General features: G+C 38.9%; 1 protein-coding gene across 2 annotated transcripts in view; it reads right to left on the reverse strand.

Moving 5' to 3' along the window:
- prkcab (protein kinase C, alpha, b) overlaps positions 1 to 19,924 on the reverse strand; it is a 158,865-nt gene that overhangs the window by 94,624 nt on the left and 44,317 nt on the right. The gene's annotated exons all lie outside the window — the stretch shown is intronic.

Genomic DNA, 19,924 nt, shown 5'->3' on the forward strand with positions numbered 1-19,924 from the left:
GACTTGCAATGTGATATTTCCGGAACTGCTGATCTACTGGGATTTTAACATACAACCATCTCCGGGGTTTAATGATCTGAAAAAGAATATCCATTGAAAGGCAGTTCTCTATCACAAAAATCATCTCAAGCTGGTTTCTTCAACATGACAATGAGTTCACTGTAATCAAATGGCTCCACAGTCACCAGATTTCAATCCAGTAGAGCACGTTTGGGATGCAGTAGATGCAGCCGATCCTGGAAGTGCAGCCAACAGATCTGAAGTAACTATGTGATGCTATCATGTCTATATGGACCAAAATCTCTAAGGAATGTTTCCAGCACCTCACTGGATCTACGGCATAAAGAATATAAAGGCAGTTCTAAAGGCAAGCATGGGTCCAACCCAGTACCTAATAAAATGGCCAATGACTGATGAATCTCCAGCCACTAAAGATGCAGGGCTTCCACAGTGCCACTCTCAAAGCTTGGAGAAATGATTGGGTTGCAGGAGGAAGGACAATCAGGGTAACACCCATCCAAGTAACTTGCAGATCAAATGTGGTAAGAACAAGCCTTAGAAAATTTAATACAACGTATCACAGTTTGATATAATCCTTTTGCAAATCACTGAGCATACTAGATACAAGAAATTAAAAAATTCATAGCAGAAATATTTTGTTTTTTTTTCCCCCATCCTGTGTGTGCGCCTTGCAGCAATTAGTAAGACATTATGCATGTAAAGTTTACTAGTGCACATCTTGACGAAATAAGACAAGCGACAACATTTTCCCTAAGCACCCTGTGGTTACCATGCTTACCTCTATAAACACACACTTCAGTTTGTAGTACTACAGGCTTAACTGTGCTGTGTGAAAGCTAAACTTATGGTTGTAAATGTGACTTGTTTGGTCTCGTTCTCCCCACACTTTGTGTTCACTGCTCCTACCTGTGCAGATAGCTGAGACTGCACTGATTGATTTGATTGATTGAAGCGAGTTTGAATGAAAGTGTGGGAGAGGCTACCTACCAGTGTGTGTTAAAATATTACAGCTTGACCTTTCCACATATGCTTTATTGCAACCTCGCTAAATATAGAATCACATTTTGCAGACTGACCAATCATTACTCCTGATCAATATCACATGGCAGTGTGCTGATCGAAGCCTCTGTCTCCTACACATGAACTAGAGCCCTGTTGTCACACAGCACACCCGAGAAGGCTTTGTTTAAAAAATGATTTCAGCAAGGAAGTGGTGGCTGAGCAAGAGCTGATAAATCCACCTGGGCTACTGCTAGAAATGACTTTTCTATTATTCTGGACATTGGGTTAGCTTCTTCCAGAGCGCTATATACTGTAGTTTGAGTATTCACCATTTAACCACAGACATTCATTATAGGGTCGATCTTACCTCACATATTGGTTATATAACGTTTATATTTAGTGGAAAACTTTTACAGGAAAAATTCACACTGGGCAAAACTCACATATATTTGAAGCATGTTTGTGCTCAATGCTATTTAGCTAGTCAACAGCAGTAGGTGGCTCAGTGGTTAAGGTGTTGGACTACTGATCGGAAGGTCGCAGGTTCAAACCCCATCACCACCAAGTTATCGCCTTGAACAAGGCTCTTAACCCTCATCTGCTCAGAAGTAAAATAAAATTAAAAAACATAGGTTGCTCTGAATTAGGGTGTCTGCTAAATGCTGTAAACATAAATAAGCATCTGTGTGGTTTAACAGACATGAGGTTGGAACACAGACAGGGCAGTGCATATATACATACACAGCATATTATAGCTATTGTTAAGGAAGCGCTAATTGGATTTGTTCCTTAAAGCTAGAGTTTTTTTTTTTTTTCAAGCTAAATCAATAACAACCAGTTACAATGTTACATTCCCAATCCAATCACACTTTTTATTCTCATTTTCTTCTTTACAAACATTTCCTCAAATGCAAGTTAATAGTGGTTGTTACATTTTAAATCCAGTGTGCTGTTTATTCATAAGAAAAACATGAAGGTTAACATATCATCTTCCTCAGTTACTACTAAACAGAAATAGAAGAAGTAGTGAGTGCATAAAACATGACTGTACATAATTTATTCTTCCTCCTGGATCAGGGTACTAGAACATGTAGCTGCTGGTAAAATGAAAAGTCTGAGACAAACATTACCAGAAGCTAGCAAGTGCCTGATAACGACGTATAATATGTGGTCTGGAACAAAACCCATTTACATTTGCTCCTCTGCGGCATTTTGTAAAACCAATCCAAAACAAGAATATAAGTAAAAGAATACATTTCCCCAACTGACCAAGAACAAGTGCAAAGTAACTGCAGGCGATGGTCAAGAACTTATTAGCATACCTGAGACTAGGCAAATATATTGTGCGTCACTATAAAGTGGGTGATTTTATAGTTAGACAATACAGTAGCCTGGTTTTTTTGTTTAAATAATAACCATTTTTTGGTATTTAGACATTTCCAGGATCACTTGTATTATCATTTAATCAACTTTGACATGCCCCATATAAACAGCTAAGAATGGATTGATGACAACTCAATCAAATGATTTCAAGGACTAGTAATGTCCAATTGCTCATTACTCAATTCATGACTGCACAACAACACACACCGACTTGATATTTTCGATGTAGAAATAGAGATTTTAATGAAATACTGTACTCTATTTTTTTATTTGGCCACTCTGCAAGCTACACTGCCTGGCCACAAAACACTTTCGCAGCCTGAGACCTGGAATATGTCTGTGCCATCAGAAAAGAAAAAAGCTCAACTGACAACATTTTTTGCCACATAACACTGCTGAGTCTAGACCTGACCAACTGAAACAACCCCAGATCATAACACTGCCTCCAGAGGCTATTACAGTGGGTGCATCGCTTCATCCGCATCCTCACCCTGACACTCTAGAATAGGCCCAATCTGGACGCGTCAGATCACATGACTTTATTTTATTGCTCCAAAGTCTATTCTTGATGCCTTAACTAACGAGTTGTCTTCTTATGACCACTCAGCTGTAAAGTGCCAATCCTGTACGTTCTCATAACACTGTTTGTGTGGAAATGCTCTTAATTCTGGTTGAGGAGTGTCCCACAACAGCTGGCCACTTATTGTTACCCCAAGGTGCCTGGAAGACCATACCGCAACAGCTAGTACCTGGGAACCTGGAATACCTCGATACAGAAGGAAAAAAAGCTAGAAACTGAGAGATGGAGAAGAAAAACCTCCTTTTGCGCCTGTTGAATTAAGACACATATGTCCTCTTTTAAAAATAACACATGTATCATAAGTGTAGCAATGATCATTAGTTTAATTGATGCTTTGGGCGGTGCAACCATAAGAGACGGTCAGCCATTGTAAGTGATCAGTGTGCACTGTGTCCATTATTTGGCTGATTTGAGGAGTTTAGAAATTATTGCTGTCATGGAATGCACTATAGTGCTCATACATGATTGTGAAAGCTGGAGTGGAACCACGCAGAACATACTGTAAAACCTTAAAGTGAAGCTGCAGGAGTGCATGAGTGCATGAAAAAGTGAAAGCAAGTGCAGATTTACTGCTTAATCCTTTCTCCTCTCCTGTCAGCAACTTAAACGGCAAATAAAGCTGTCAGTGGCTAGACACCCTGATCCTTTCTCTCGATCCCTTCCTCTTTTTCTTTCACTCCTACTCCATTCGCCTTGTACGTACTATTTCAAAGATGTCAGTGGGAATCACATTCCAGACATGATTCACAGGTGTAAGACCGTGACTTTGTGTTTGTGGTTTGAACTTTTGGTATAACAATGTTAATGGCCTTGCTGGCTACAATCCTCTATCCTTTATATATACAATATATATAAAACTTAAATCCGCCCGCCTGGACATCTGTCTTACAACTGCAGATTCACCTGTGATGATTGCGTGTCTGAGCTCTCATCATGGCACTGGATTTAGACCCAGGTATATTCCCAACAACCCACGGAAAGCAACTGTGGAAAAACATTTGTCAGCTCACTGTCACACACAGACACACTTGAACGTGCATAAGCCATGCATATCCATTTATACTCGAGTGGCCTTTTCAGCTACTAAACTGAATGATGAAGACCAAGGCAGCCAGCCTTCCTCCACTAATGACATGTTTACCACCATGAAGGATTCACAGTAATGATGGATTTGGTGCCCAGAGCCTATAATGTGCTGGCTCCAGTAGCACATGGCAGTTCGGGGAGTGTCAGAGCTGTTAGGATTAATTACCGTGGGCTTTGTTTCCGATGCTGGAGCACAACTCGCAAAGACAGTCGATAAAGAGGAGCTTACAGAGCCCTAAGCAAAAGTCTAACAAGTATTTACACCTCGGCCTCTCCCTCGCATTCGCTCAGAGCCTTTGAAGCAGTGATTAGCCATGGCTAATCTAGCATGACTGGAAACTGGCCTCAGTGCACAAAAACAGGGGGCCACACACACACACACACACACACAAGTGACAAGTACCAAAAATGGTGGATGATTTGATTTGCATTAAGAAAGATTTATAATAATAATAATAATAATGCTAATAATAATAACAAATTCTCGTCAAACTTTCATGGGACTCTCGGGACATCCCGCTTCAGCTCACAACAAAGACAGAGCAAAACTGAACCAGGGTGTACCTTACCGGCCACCCTGTCACTTTATCCCTCTTTCTACTCCCGCTGCCATGGAGATAGACTGGCATGTTACAGGCTCTAAGCAAGTGCACCTCTGCAATTAGAGCTGGCCCTATAGATAGCCTGCCTCTAAACTGATAAACAATTCAGGGTGAGAAGACAGGCTTTGCTTTGACCTTGTTACAGAATGTTCCACAAGCCAAAAAGTAAGAGTAGATGGAAGAGAACAAGTGAGACAGTTTGGACGGTCGTTGACACAAGTGAGACACAAACACCAGTCATGATGGTGTAGAACACCTGTTTATGAGGTTTACATCGCGTCGTTAGGTCACAGGGATGGATGGCCTGAGTAACATTATAGACAAGTGCACAAATTTCAAGTACACAATTTTCCTTTCCCCTCATTCACATTACGTAGACTACACTCGCTCATGAGTCAATCAGTTGAGACTTTGGAATGGGGTTTAACACGAATTAAACCTTCTTCCATTGTTGGTTACTCTAAATTAACTCAGTGTTTTCTCGAAACCCAGATATTGATTTCGTGTATAGAAGAATTAAGATAAAGGTGGAAACAAACATTTTTAAAAAAAAAAACTCAGTCCTTTTCTCACAAGTTGATCATTTGCAATTTTTCCATGCACTAACTAATAATAATTAATACGCACAAGAGAAATTGCAATATTCACATATCCCAGTTAGGAAGCTGAGGTTAGAGCACAGGGCACAGGGATACAACACCCCTGGAGTATACAGGGTTTGAGGGCTCAAGACGGGGTTCAAGGGCTCAAACCCCCCAACCTTCCAATCAGAAACCCAGTATCACACAGCTTTGACCGTTTGCCCCTTTTTCTCCTTTCCCCCAAAATCTTGCAAGACGTGGAATTCTCCAAACTCCAAAACTAATGGAAACCCTGGAAAGAGGAACAATGTGTGGGGATAAGGTGAAAATTGCCATTACATACAGTAAGTGCAGAGGTGAGTAGCAAACCTTTACATTTACCTTATCAAAGGCTGTGAATCAGAAAAGGGGGAGAAAGAGAGAGAGATCCTCTGTCAGTAGTGACACCGTTACGAAAAACATCTCTGACACACAAGCAATAAAGCTTAAGTTACTGCCTTCCTCAACAGACACATTTCCAAACACACACCCACATGGAGATGTACATATGAGTACAACTGCAAGCTCGCACACACCACTGTCAGTATTGACAGTATTACTGTGTTGATTGATGATCTTGCCTTTTTAAACTGACAGGCAGAAAACAATAAGTCCTCCCGTGTCTAATTCTCATCAAACTTTCAAAAAAGATGTAGTTCAGAGGAATCACGTGATAGTCTTCGGCCCTCCCGACTGATTGGTAGTAATACAACTGCATTAATGTGTTAGCCCCCTAGTGACGGGGAGTAATTAGACACGACTAAATTAGGGAGAAAATCGGGGAAAGAAAGAAGTATGGTGATAAGACTCTTAGTTGAAAACTTTTGACTGGTTTAAAAGAAGGGTATGCTTGTGGAAATGACAAAAAAAAAAAACCTTGTTTAAACACCAAAGGCATTCTGTTTTTGCAGGACAATGCAGGACTTTATACTGCCCACCACTAGGGATGGGAATTGATAAGATTTTTACGATTCCAATTCCATTTTCGATTCTGCTTAACGATTCGATTCTTTATCGATTCCCTTATCGATTCTCATTTGGAAGAAAAGGGACAACAAATTGTTGATTAGCATCACCAATGAAAAAATGTATTAAATAATAAAATAAATATTCTTCTGTAAAATTAACAAAATAAAACAAATTGTATGCTGCGTGTGCAAATGTTTTAGCATGTTAGTGGTATTTCCTCCCTTTGAGGAAATATCTACGCTGCAAGTATTGCAAGTTGCCCTGTTTTCATGTTTTTTGGTGAAATACAACCAGACTTTTGAGCGTTTGTTCCGCTTAGGCGCCATGCTTACTATTGACTGAGCGTAAGCTACGCAACGTGCGTAAGTTGCGCAATGCGCGTGATGACGTCATTCGTGCCCACTGGAATCGTTAAGGGAATTAACAAAATTTGCAAATGATTCCGAGGAATTGAAACACTGGGAACCGGTTCTCAACAAGAACTGGTTTTCGATTCCCATTCCTACCCACCACGCCACTTTCACGTTACAGGAACTCGATTGGGAGTTATTGCCACATCCTGACCTTTCCACATACAGTATTAGGGTCAATATATGAATTCCTGGAAGGTCAGAATTTCAGATGTGAAGTCAATGGATCAAATTAATGAACAAAATATTGATTAAATTGCATTTAATCACAAGAATCTGGTTAAACTTTATTGACCTCAGATATTCAGATTTACATCCATTAACCAACAGTACACCATCATACTTCTTATGTGTAGAAGCTAGTCTCAGAAACCATTGTAAAAAAACAGAAACCAAATGTAACCTTACATTTTACATTCTGTTATTTTCATCACAAAATTGATCTAGGAACCTCCTACAATCCACCAACTGACTTCTTGTTTACAGAATTGCTTTACACAGGCCTCCAAGTGGCACAGTGGGAAAAAGCGCTCGCCCTATCATCCGGGGATTGCTAGTTCGAACCCCATGTGATGCTGTTTTCCTCTTACAGCCGGAGGCCTAGAGCTGATTGGCCGCGCTCTCTCAGAGAGGAGGGATGAAAGGTACTTTGTGCTCCCACAATAATCACAGCTCTACAGCCAATCAGGGGGGGTCTGTGAGCTCGCACACGCGAAAGGAGCGGCGAGCGCTTTCCTCCAAGTGTTACTCCGCCCCTAATGGTGCGTGAGCAAGCAGTTCGGAGGAAACACGGGATAGTCTTCGCCCTCCTGACTGAGTGGTAGTAGTAGCCTTAATGTGGGAGCCCCCTAGTGACGGGGAGGAATTGGCTACGACTAATATTGGGGAGAAAATTGGAAAAAATAAAAATAAATAATAATAATAATAAAAAAAAAATTGCTCTATACAAAAAAATGAGAAGTCGTCTCAGCCAAGTGTCTATTTGAAAATTAAAAAAGTCACAGTCAAAAGTTTATTATTCGTGGCACAACTGAAAAGTGTTAGACTTTTTAATAATTGTGAACCATTTGGGACCTATAGTCCATGAGGGTGTGACTGGCATAATCTCTGGGAAAGAGAGACATTATTTTCACCCTGGTCAATCTGAGCAATGCTAATTGGTTGAACTACATGTTGTGTATGCAAAAAAGGGTGGATAGCACTTTGCTTTGAGTATTCAGCCGTGTTGTGACAAAACATAAGTACGTAGCAGTCCAAAAGCATGCAGTGACTTTAATAGTGTTAGAAGTTAGCTAGTCTACACCAACAGCCGCTGTGTTATACGGAAACCTAGCTAGTGGGAAGGAATTAGCAAATTTTGGGGAAAATTTCAACAAAAGTCTTTTCATATTCACTAAGTGACTTTTCCTGTTTAGTTTTTGATGACTACTTTTACTCGAGTCATTATTTTTTAGGTATGAGTGGGTTTACTTTTACCAAGTTCTTTTTGCATCCAGTCCTCAGCTCTGTAGAAGACGCTGATCAGCACAAAGGTTGTATAAGATTGAGTGAGTTTGTGTGCATGTGTACAGAATGTGTGTGTACATCGGTCTTTTCATCAATGAACTGTTTTGTGCAGGTCTTTTATCCTTTCTTCTAGGAGCTCAGTCATCCCTTTGTCCCTTAACACATTAAGCGAAACTGACACCTGTCTCTCTTTCTCTTTTTATCTCTCTCTCTCTCTCTGTCACTCTCTCTCTAGGAGTGTTTTTGCCTCCCACAAGTCAGCATCATAATGTCACCGGGACATCTATGCCTGTCACCCCCTCTCTCTTTTTTTGCTCTCAGACACCCTGGAGGAACATAACACAGCACAGGTTTGCTGAGCACAACATTTTGATAGACAGATCACAATGTGTCAACTTTCTGTTTAGCAGAGTTGGTGTAAGGGACATTGTATTCATCAAACCTTCTCAAATTTTATACCACGAGCAAGTTCTAGGGTAAGAACCTTTATGATCACGACTGGCACAAGATATTTATAAAGGAAATGATGAACTACACTTACTTAAAGGGGTCTATAATCACCTCAGTGTAGTATCTGGTGCATTTATGTACTGTAGATGTGAGCAATTGCGTTGATACTGGGTTGTATTCTTATCTTTAAAGCGACTATAATTCTTTCAAGGGGCGTTTAAAGATTCCGTGTCCCCCTTAGTCTGATTAACAATCCAACTTCATTGAATCACTTATATTTCACTATTCAAAAAGTCAAACACATAGTAGTCCTAATAACTCCTACACATTTTGGTACATTTTATTATGCAGTAGGTCTCTATCTATGTCTTGCATGTCTGTAACACTGTAATTGCCTTTTATTTTTTTATATTTTTTAATTGCCTGCTTTTATGTTCCATTGTATTACACTGGACAACAAAGAAAAGTGAACCTAAAGGCTAGTGCTTATTTTGAAAGTGGCCGTCTGGACAATACTAGGGGAAAATATCCATCTTGGACACTTCTGCTGGAAGGCTGATTTGCATAATTGAATGGAACATCCAGAAAATCGACTTAAGCAGCTGCATAAACCATTTCTAAAGACATGCATAAATACAGACTTCATGTTTGAATCCTAAATATATAATATTCCCTCTGTGAATAATGATTGAGGGACAATTTATATCATCCTTATTTTTAGAAATAAATAAATAAATAAATAAATAAATAAATTCAAGACCCATTGGGCAGCTCTTACTCACCGGTTTTATACGTAGAGAGCGAGTGTTTAAAACTTGTGTATGACTGTGAAATAGACAAACACTATTTCAGCATTAACTAGAATTTTTTTTTTTTATAATTTCTGAACATATTATACATGATAATCCCGAAATCCAAAGGTGTCTAATATTGTTTAACATGCTATACATGTATAAAGTGTTTCTCTTGTGACGTGCCTACATTCTTATTTTTGGCAGCGCTTTTGTTGTATTAACACGTGTCCTGTACTAAATAGCATTTAAATAACTAGTCATGTCAAGAAGCCTTATTTAATTACATTTGAAAACACGCACAAATACTGTATGTTTTTCACTTACTCACTCCCTGGACGGGGTGCCAATCCATCACAAAGCACACACACATTACAGGCAATTTGGGAACAACAATTAGCCTAATCTGCATATCTTTGGACTGTGGAAGGAAACCTGAGTACCCGGAGGAAACCCACCAAGCACAGGGAGAACATGCAAACTCCATGCACACAGAGACAGGAATTGAGCCTGGCGGGGAACCGGACCCTGGAGGTGCAAGGCGACAGTGCTAACCACTACACCACCATGCATACTGTATGTTTTCAAATAAATGAAAAATTGCACTTTTTTGTGCACTGTTTACTGATATTATCGATTTGACATAATTATAACAGATCTGCATCATAGCAATTCCATGCAAAGGTCTACATGCGAATCGGCACTACTTCATCTTTATCATGAAAAAAGAGTAGTGCTTTTTGCAGTTAGCGAGATTTCAATATAAATCCTACACTTATTCCTAAAAGTTTGTCTTTTTATTGTTACATTCATAAAGCTGATCAATTCTGAAATTTTAAGAATGTACACCAATCAGCCTTGACATTAAATGCGTTAACATTAAAAAACATGTAGATTTTAGGTTCCCCTTGTACCCCTGGGATAGCTCTGGCCCCTTGAGATCTGGCTCCACAGGGCCTCTGGGGATGTGCTGTAGTTACTGGCAGCAGGACATTAACAGCAAATCCTTTGGCTGCTGTGAGTTGCAGGGCGGCGCCTCCATGGATTAGAGTTGTTGCCTGGGAACAGCAGGCTGGGGTGGACTAGGTGTTCTGGTGCCTTTCCACTAGGGCTAGAATTGACTTATTCTGTCATTCCATTATGCTGTAATCGCCCCTTAATTTAATAGCCCTGGTCCTAATATGTTAAGCTGTATAGTTATTTGTAGATTATTTCACCATCAGTCTTTTCATTAACTAGACTAGGTGATAAAAATGTACACTTGTGCAAAACCTAGTGGATCAACACATAACAAACTCCAACTACTTGTTCAATTCTCTTTGGCAAACACTTTATCCTGGTCAGGTTCATGATGAAGCCAGAACCTACATAGGGAACACTGTTCGTGAAGTGGGAATACACGCTGGATGTCTATAACAGGGCCAATATGGAGTAGCCACTTGACCTACTAGCAGGTTCTGGGAGGTGGGAAAATAAACAAACAACCTGGAGGAAATCCACATGGACTCAAGGAGAACATGCATAACAAATCCATGCATAAAAACTCAAGTGAGATACAAGCTGTGAGATGGCAACGCTACCTGCTACACCACTGTGCCACTCAAATAGCAAGAAGCATTGTGCGTTTAGCACCACTGAGTTTTCAAAGCGATGTTGCAGAAATTGTGTTTACTAGAATTTTCTGGTCAGGAGGGTGCCTATTATATGAAATGAACATCTTAGCATGGCAGAAAAGTGTACTGTGCAAAAGCTTTGACATGGACAATGCTCTACCAGCTCTTACACTCCAGGTAATTTTTTAGAGAAGATCCTAAACATATGTGTCTTAAACAGAGAGACCCCTTTCCTGTGCACTCTCCTCTTGGCTACGATGATAATGATCGTATGCTAGCCATGGAGTGGGACGACACCTCAGAAACTAATCTGACAGCAAACAATAGTGCTGTCTCTTGTTCCTAATTTAGAGGACGCCGAATGAGTCACACATCACCAGAAGAAAATTGCTAGCCTTTACTGCAGTCAGGTCCAGGCTCCGTTTGGTATAGTGAGTGTGACACAAGTGCTATGCGCTACAGGGGGATTACCGTAAGTAGTGACACACACACATACACACACACACACACACATACGCACACACTTGTATTCATCAAAAAGAACTAAATAGAATGAAAAGTTATTTTGGGTACTGGGCCAGAAATGAGAGCTGAAAGGCAAATGGGTCTTACTACTATGGTCCATTGCTTCTCGTAAATCCTCCTACCATTATTTGCAATATGATTCTATTTTAAAAACATGCATTTTGCTTAATAACTAAAGCTAATCACAAAAAAAATCGAGTAAAACAGTCTAAAGCTCTTCTTCTGGGGATTTATGGGCCCATCTAATAATATTTTGATGATATGCCTGATTTTGTCAGCTTCCTCTCGGCTTTCTTCTACTCTGAAGTAAAAAAATCAGAGGTCTTAGGTTTTGCACAAATGAGAATTATTAAGTTGCTGTTTTTGCTATGGCATCTTCAGGGGCGAGGGTTCGATTCCCAGCTTCGGATCTTTGTGCATGGAGTTCTTCCTGTGCTTAGTGGGTTTTCTTCAGGTGCTCCAGTTTCCTTCCACAATCCAAAGACATGCAGAGTAGGCTAAATTCCCACCAATATATATATATAGGTGTGTGGCCTGTGAAGGACTGGCACCCCATTCATGGTTATCCGCTGCGTTGTGCCTCAAGTCCCCTGTGGTAGGCTACAGGTCTCCCGTGACCATGTAAGCATGCAACTGAGTTGTAGCTCCTAGTGTACCATTCACATGCTGTGGAGGTAGACAGATGCTTTAGGTTCACACGTAGAGTCCCCTTTTCTTGTTCTTCCCAAAGCTGCAAAGGTTTTAGAAGCCAGGTCGAAAGGAAAAATAAATCAGAGTCTCTTTCACCTGTCAGTCAGGCCAGGTGAAATCTAATAGGTCCAAGCAGATGACGGTTCATGAACCCTTTTGATGTGCTACAGCTTGCCACTGAATGTGACAGTTGGGTCTGATACATCGAGACATCTAATAAGTTCTGAGTGGAATCCTCAGCAATAACGGGACTATCCACCATTCCTGGACAATGTGAACACAGATCTTAGTGGGGAAGCCTGTTAATAATAATGCTAATATTACATCAAGCTAATTATACTACAATAGATAATAAATATTTTAATAAAACTCCATAACATGCAATTAAGAGTTGACAGCATTTGATCATCTACCTATATTCTAGTACCTAATTTTTTTAAGCAGCTTTAGATGCAGTATTTTGATCAATTGTGATTAAAGAGGCAGCTGTGTTCCCATCTCCATTAAATAGAATGGCCAGTTATTATTAAATTAAATATAAAAAAATTGAGATAAATATCTTAATTTTTATACATTGACAATTTTTATTTATTAGATTTTACTGTAAGTTCTTGGCAAGCAGCACAGAGGCTTAGAGGATAGCACTATTGCCTCAAACTCCAGGGTTGGGGGACTGAATGACACCTCCAGTCTGTGTGCATGGAGTTTGCATGTTCTCCCCATGCTGTTTCCTCTGGGTACTCCGACATGTTTCTAGACCTTATTGGCATTTAAAAAATGTTCGCAGTGTATAATTGGGTGTATAAGTATGTGTGTGTTTCCAGGCCCCCATGACCTTACACAGGAGAAATGAAGTAGACAACGAATAGAAGATCTCGACAGACATAGATTAGCCAGCCATGGTGACTGTCCTGTCCTACACACAGTGGATGAAGAATGCATCTACATTGATTTCAGGATTTGATAAGCAATCTATTATACTAATTAAAACAAAAAGACCTACCCATGCATGTTAATCCTGACTTCTCGGGGTTGTGTTTTTCACACCTGACATTATGCTAAATCAATGCCATTGAGAATCAATGTCAGGGTCCAAGTGATAGAATCTTAGAGGTTTTATCACATGTTCTAACTGTGGCTCCGACTATATGTTCAACTCTCTTCTACATCCCCCCACATGGTTGTTCTTGATTGTAAGCAGGAGTCATGTTTTTCTTTCGCCCATATCCCCTGTCATTTTAGGAAAACAGCAAGCAGGGCTGGGCAAGCAGGATGATTTGGTGAGCTCTCACCTCAACACACTCTACTTTTGTGTGGGCAGCTATATACATAGCAATTAAACCCTGCATAGCTGTGTATATAAACTCACCTCTGGGTACTGTATCTCCAACATCTAAGATTTTATTCCTAAACCTAGTCTTGCTGAGCAGCAATCCATTATTTACATGTCCAGAAAACACACAAAGAATCACCGGTATAAACTTGAATTTTTTGCACAAATGCTATAAATGTATTTATTTTCTGTATAAAACGCTCTGTCTCTTTGTCTTTCTCCATAAAGTCAAATGGCATTACTAGACGCTTAGTACACCCAATTTCAAACTGACCCACAACCCGATTAGCAGCTACAGTAAGAGTCCTAGAATAGCAATTGCCATCTCGCCTTAACGAACACTCAAGCAGTCCCATATTGCCATTTTCTCTTTTTGAACATTAGAGCCTTTATTCACAAGGCTTTTTAAAATTCTTACAGAGAGCTTCTATCTTAGCCTAAAAGGTCCTAGCTGGGAGTCTTAGACTCAAAGTGATTTAGGAAATTTCTCAGAGCAACTCTGAGTAAGAAAAGTACAAAAACATTTATCTTATTGAGGGGGTGTGGCTGACCCCGTTGCTAGGGATGATGCAGCAATTCAAGGACTGTGATTGGTTGATAAAAAAATAACCTCTGACCTCTGTAAAGGTCTTGAAATGTGCTCTTTGTGAAAATAGAATACATAATAATAGAATTAACAGAGAAATCATAATGTTTGTATATAATGAAATTGTTTAATCATGACAACAGGCTACTTTATGCAAATTGTCTGTTATAGATTAAATATCTTAAAGTAAATTTAAACAGCCAAATGTTGAAAATATTTCTACCTTAGAAGCAACCAATTATCACACTGTAGTTACTATATTAAAGTTCTTACATTTATTTATCATACTGATTTTATTACTTGTAATCCATTTCAGATTGATGGGAGCAAAATGGCTCTCTTTTACCAATTTACATGATTGCAGGACAGTCTATTTAAGTTGCACTTTTGGATGGTACGTTTCGAACAATTCAAGGGAGATGAAAGGAAGTAAAACAACAAGAAAACCAAACTGGACAGAAAAGCAGTGTTTACTTTAAGCTTTATGTTCAGTATTTGGAGAATACTTCTTTTTGCCATTTTGTCCTCTGCTATAGAAACTCTTAAGCCTCTTTAAAAGTCCTCTTCTCAGTTCTTAACAATTTTTACCTTAAGAGCTGTTTTTAGGGCTAAGATGTTTTGTGAATCATTTTTATCTTTACTAAGATTTAATCCTAAATTTAAGGGAAAATTCTAAGATAATTTTTAATTTCTAAGAATTTTCTTAGAATTCCGTCACTAGGAGCAACTTTTGGACTTAAGAAGGTTTGTGAATACGGGCTCAGAAATTTTAGGTAAAGAAAAATGCTAATTCTCAGCGTTTTATTAAAACCAAGCGTGTACCCGCATCTCCGATTGAGGAACAATTTTCTGATTGTTGAACTAGTACTGTATTTGTCGCTGTCTCTGCTACTAGGCCACGCTGTTGTCTCTTAAAGGTCAAATGGCAGCCACAAATGTCAGCGGGAGGAAGCAGAACTAAAGGACGTCTTGGCTGACTTTTAGCCTGCTGAGGTACACTGTCACAACACTGCAGCGTTGTGACTATAGAGACAAAGCAACAGGGAGAACTGTGGGGAAGACAAGCAGGTAACGCTGCATTTTGTTCTAAAGGAATAAAATTTGCCTGGTCTTACAGAATAAATCTATTAAATGTAGAATTTAGAGCCAAAGTTCCCATTTATAAATCATAACATCATAAATGGTTCTTCGCAACTTGGCATAAAAACAATGGCGTAGAAGACGGGAGTGAGGTTTAGAGTGAATGTGTGTTAAGCAGGATGTGTTTTAGGACATACTGTAGGGGTAATGATACAGATGGCACACCTGAGCCCCGCTGTCCCAGGTATATTTGTGTAATCCTTCTCTTTCAGTGCGCGGAAATCTCTGTTTGTGTGTGTGTGCGTGCGTGTGTGTGTGTGTGTGCACAGAGCAAAGCCAAAGCCGTTATTAGTTTAGCAAAAGAGTTCATGTTACCTCTATCCACCACTCTACTGTCACAAGCACAAATTAAGAAAGCATACACTGGAGCTGCTGAATTTTCTAAAGTATATACTGTATATACATACAGTGCTCTGACTGTGTTTGCATGAAATTTATATATACAGATGCAGCCAAAAATGTACAACACACTTCAGGATTCAATTATTAGTATTTAAATATTTATATACGTTTTGCTTTTCCTGAAGTGCGTTTTTTTGGCTGACTGTGTGTATATATATATATATATATAGAGGGGGTTGGACAATGAAACTGAAATGCCTGGTTTTAGACCGCAATAATTTATTAGTATGATGTAGGGCCTCCTTTAGGGCCAATACAGCATCAATTCGTAATTCATAATGTTGTGTGCATTGCAATATTTTAAGCAAAACTGTTATTACTCTGCTAATTAAACCTCACACTCTGCTCTTACTGGTAACATGTGCAATCAGTGAAGATTGGCCACCAGGCTGGTCAAATTTAGCCATGAAACCTCCAACACTAAATTGGCCAGTGTTTCAGTTTCATTGTCCAACCCCTGTATATCCAAGCTATCAGGTAGCATTATAACTAAGATGTCCCAAAAGCTCTTTAGAAGACATGAAATATTGAAAAAAGGCAGTTATGAAGGCACACACTATACAAAGCTGAACATACTGCAAAAATGTTGGGGTTTATGGTACAACTAATAAAGGGACTATCTAACAACTACTGTAACACACTACATTTACAGTTGCTAGATCGAGGCATCTTGACAGATTTTTATCTTGCAATAAATGTATGCAAACCTATAATGCTGTGACAGTATCTGGATCTAAATCTGTTTAGTGCTCTCATTACCTGTGTTCGGATTAAACCTTGAGGTTCATGTGGTTTAAACATGATTATGTGTTGTTTTGTTTTTGACATTTAACATACGGATCCAACCACATGCCGCTAAAACCATGTTCCTCAACCTCAGCAACATTATAACTCAATTACTTTTCGGCATACAACGCTGTATTTACTCATCACTCTAAAAGCATTATAAAAGTAAACAAATACTTAAATTATTGAAAAACTTAATACAAAAAGAGCAAAAGAAATACATAATTCCTGACTATGCCTATAATACCTGTCATAAACTGCAGCTTATTGCAATTAAATAATTGCACAGGTTCTTCTTCTCTGTGATTCATTATGCAGTACTACTTTTCAGGATGATCTGGCTTTTATTCTAGTTTCGGTTCTGAGTGCATGGAGTTTCCATCTTTTCCCTGTGCTTGTGAGTTTCCTTCAGGTACTCCAATTTCCTCCCACAGTACAAAGATGTGCAGATTAAGTTAACTCGTATTCTCAAATTGAACGTAGTGTGTAAAAGAGTGCGTGATTGTGTGTCTGTATGGGTTCTGCAATGGATTGGCACCCTGTCCAAACGTGACCCAAGTCTCCTGGGATAGGCTCCAGGCCCCTATGACGCTGTATACAGAATTAGGCAGTATAGACGATGAGTGAGTGAGTATACAGTATATAATCTGTAAGGCGGCAACGTGGCATAATGTTTAACACTGCGGAAGACCTAGAAGTTTTGATTCCTGCACAGTAGGCTTACTGGTGTTTCCAAATTCCTCACAATGTGTCAATGAGTGTGCATGTCGTTGAGTGCAATGTTATATCCCGTAATTGGTATAGCAAATGAGTACTCGTGCTTGTAATGTTTTCTAATTAGTTGGTTGTGTTTGCCAAAGAAACCGCTGCAACCTTGAATCTATCCTTTAACAAACACAGTCATTTCCTTTAACCATATTTGTCATTTCTGTTCGATTACTCAAGCCCACTTGACCTGTAGCTTGCTCAACTATTTTTTTGTTATACAAGAAGATCCCAGTACCAAAAAAATAAAAAATAAATCAATCCCTAGTTTGCCTGGTGAATGCTGCCTATTTATATGTGCATTTTTATCTGATTACATTGTGTAATCTGAATAATCATCAGATACTGTACATGTCTACTGCAGACCAAGAGAATGTTATAGCAGATAAATACGTATTGAATTTCCTGTTATTTAAAATTTTCAGGACTCTCAAATTTCTGTCCAGGGCACATAAAGCTTGTTAGGTACACAGTTTATATGTAGAAAAAGTCATTCTGACATGAAACCTATCAATAAAACATATCAGCTTTTACTAAAGCAAACAAGACCCAACAGTTTAACCTTCAGTACGTTCAATGCAGAACCTACAGCGAATGCAAAACATCTATACAAAAAAAAAGTCAGATGTTCTTCCTAAGGCAACTGGGCTCTTTTAAAATCTGGAAGAAACTGTATTTATCAGTGGTGGCCAATATTCTTTTCTATGCTATAGTGTGTTGGGGAGGGAACTTTGAATGCAGAGATGCCACTCGACTGAACAAGATGGTTAGGAGAGCAGAATTGGTGGAAAGAAGGACCCTGAACACAATGCTGTCCATCATGTCCAACACCAGTCAGCCTATGTATGAAACCTTTGCCAAGCAGAAAACATGTTCAGTGGCAGACTTCTTTCAAAGAGCTGCTCAACTCTACAGACAGACTCAGGAAATTCCTTTTTTTTTGTACTACACTATACATGTTTGACGATCTGTAATGGCTACTATGTATTCATTGTTTACTATAGCCCTATTCATACGGGACTAGTTTTACAGGGGGTCGTTAGAGAAATTTCTGTTTCACAGACGTACTTTGTGATTTTAATCCATTTGAATCCATACATGAAATGACAGACGTCTGAAATAAAATTCTAACTCAAACGTCCTTTGGAAAACTAGTCCTGTCCAAATAGGGCTTATGTTACAATTCTTGCTGCTGGGTGTTAAAAATTCCCTACAGGATCAATAAAGTATCTATTTATCTATCTACTATATATATATATATATATATATATATATATATGTATATTCCCCAACTCATCTTTATAACCAATGGACGGCAAATATGCTTACACCTGACCCACTTACAAAAGAATACACCAACACCGGGTTTCCAAACTACTCCAACACCTGCAGTAATCATTTCTCTTCTTAGTGCTGCACTGTGACTTTTGTACAGGAAGGAGCAAGACGTTGCCATAACTTTAGAGCCGACAGCCCTAAAAAAAAGACATCTTGCATTGCCGAGGTGTCTTTGAGGAAATCAACGCATCCACTCTGCAGCCAGATTAAGAAGCAGTTGCTTCATCTTAACCTCAAACATACAGGAAGGAAGAGGCTCCATCAAGCCAGTTTCTATGCTGAATGTCAAAAACCACGATATACACATATTTACCATCTTTAAAATATAACCACTAGCAAATGTCAGAGAATGCCTGGCTCTGTAAAATGGATCAGGATGAAGGAACTTTAGTGAGATATTTCATGAAGCATAGGGTAATTATGTTTAATAATAATAATAAAAATAATAATAATAACCCCTTCAGATTCAAATGTTAGTTATGGTTTATTTAAATGAATAGTTAAGTGCTTCTCAGGGTTTGGTCTTTAGCCTGATTCGCATGATAAATTGGTCTGAATGGGTATTTTGACTGCAGCACAGTATGTTGCATTTCCTCAATCTCTGCTCTGAAACACTTGAATCGTCTCATCAAAATTGCATCAGTTTAATCAAGTGTGCTGGATCAGGAAAATATAAACTCCGGGGAAAAAAAGGTTTTCAGTGCAGCAATACATGGTTTTAAGCAGTTATTTCTTTACCAATTTACTGGGCCAGTCAAAGGTTTTTGATTACCACATATACTCAGAATGAGCCTTTTCTTGTCTCATGAGACTGAATTGAGCTGTCTTATTACAAGCTCCACTTTGTCTTTTTTATTTCTCCCAAACCCCACTTAAAAGAAACATACTTTTGAGAAACATCAGATGTACATGATAAACAGAACTGCATTTGAAGGAGAAGCAAATGAGCCATATACAAGATCATAATGAGATTAAAATATAATAAATGAGATGCATGAAACAAATTAAAAATATTATAGTTTTATTGAACATGTAAAAAATCCTCAGTTGACAGCATACTGTGAAATAAATTTACAATTCACACAATATAACAGACACCAGCAAAATCTGGCAAATCAAGACACTTAATGATACAAAATGTCATAAAATATGATAAAGATATTACATGTCACACCACTCAAATATAATTTTTGAAGTAAGAGTTACACAAAGGCCAAAGCATTGTGACAATCCTCCAGTGAAAATGATCAGTCAAAAAGGAGATGAAATTTTTTAAAGGAAAATTAGGTGCTTGCTGTATGTAAGAGCTACAAGAACAGGCCAATG

The sequence above is a fragment of the Clarias gariepinus genome, chromosome 16, assembly GCF_024256425.1.
Source record: "Clarias gariepinus isolate MV-2021 ecotype Netherlands chromosome 16, CGAR_prim_01v2, whole genome shotgun sequence".
Taxonomy (NCBI): Eukaryota; Metazoa; Chordata; class Actinopteri; order Siluriformes; family Clariidae; genus Clarias; species Clarias gariepinus.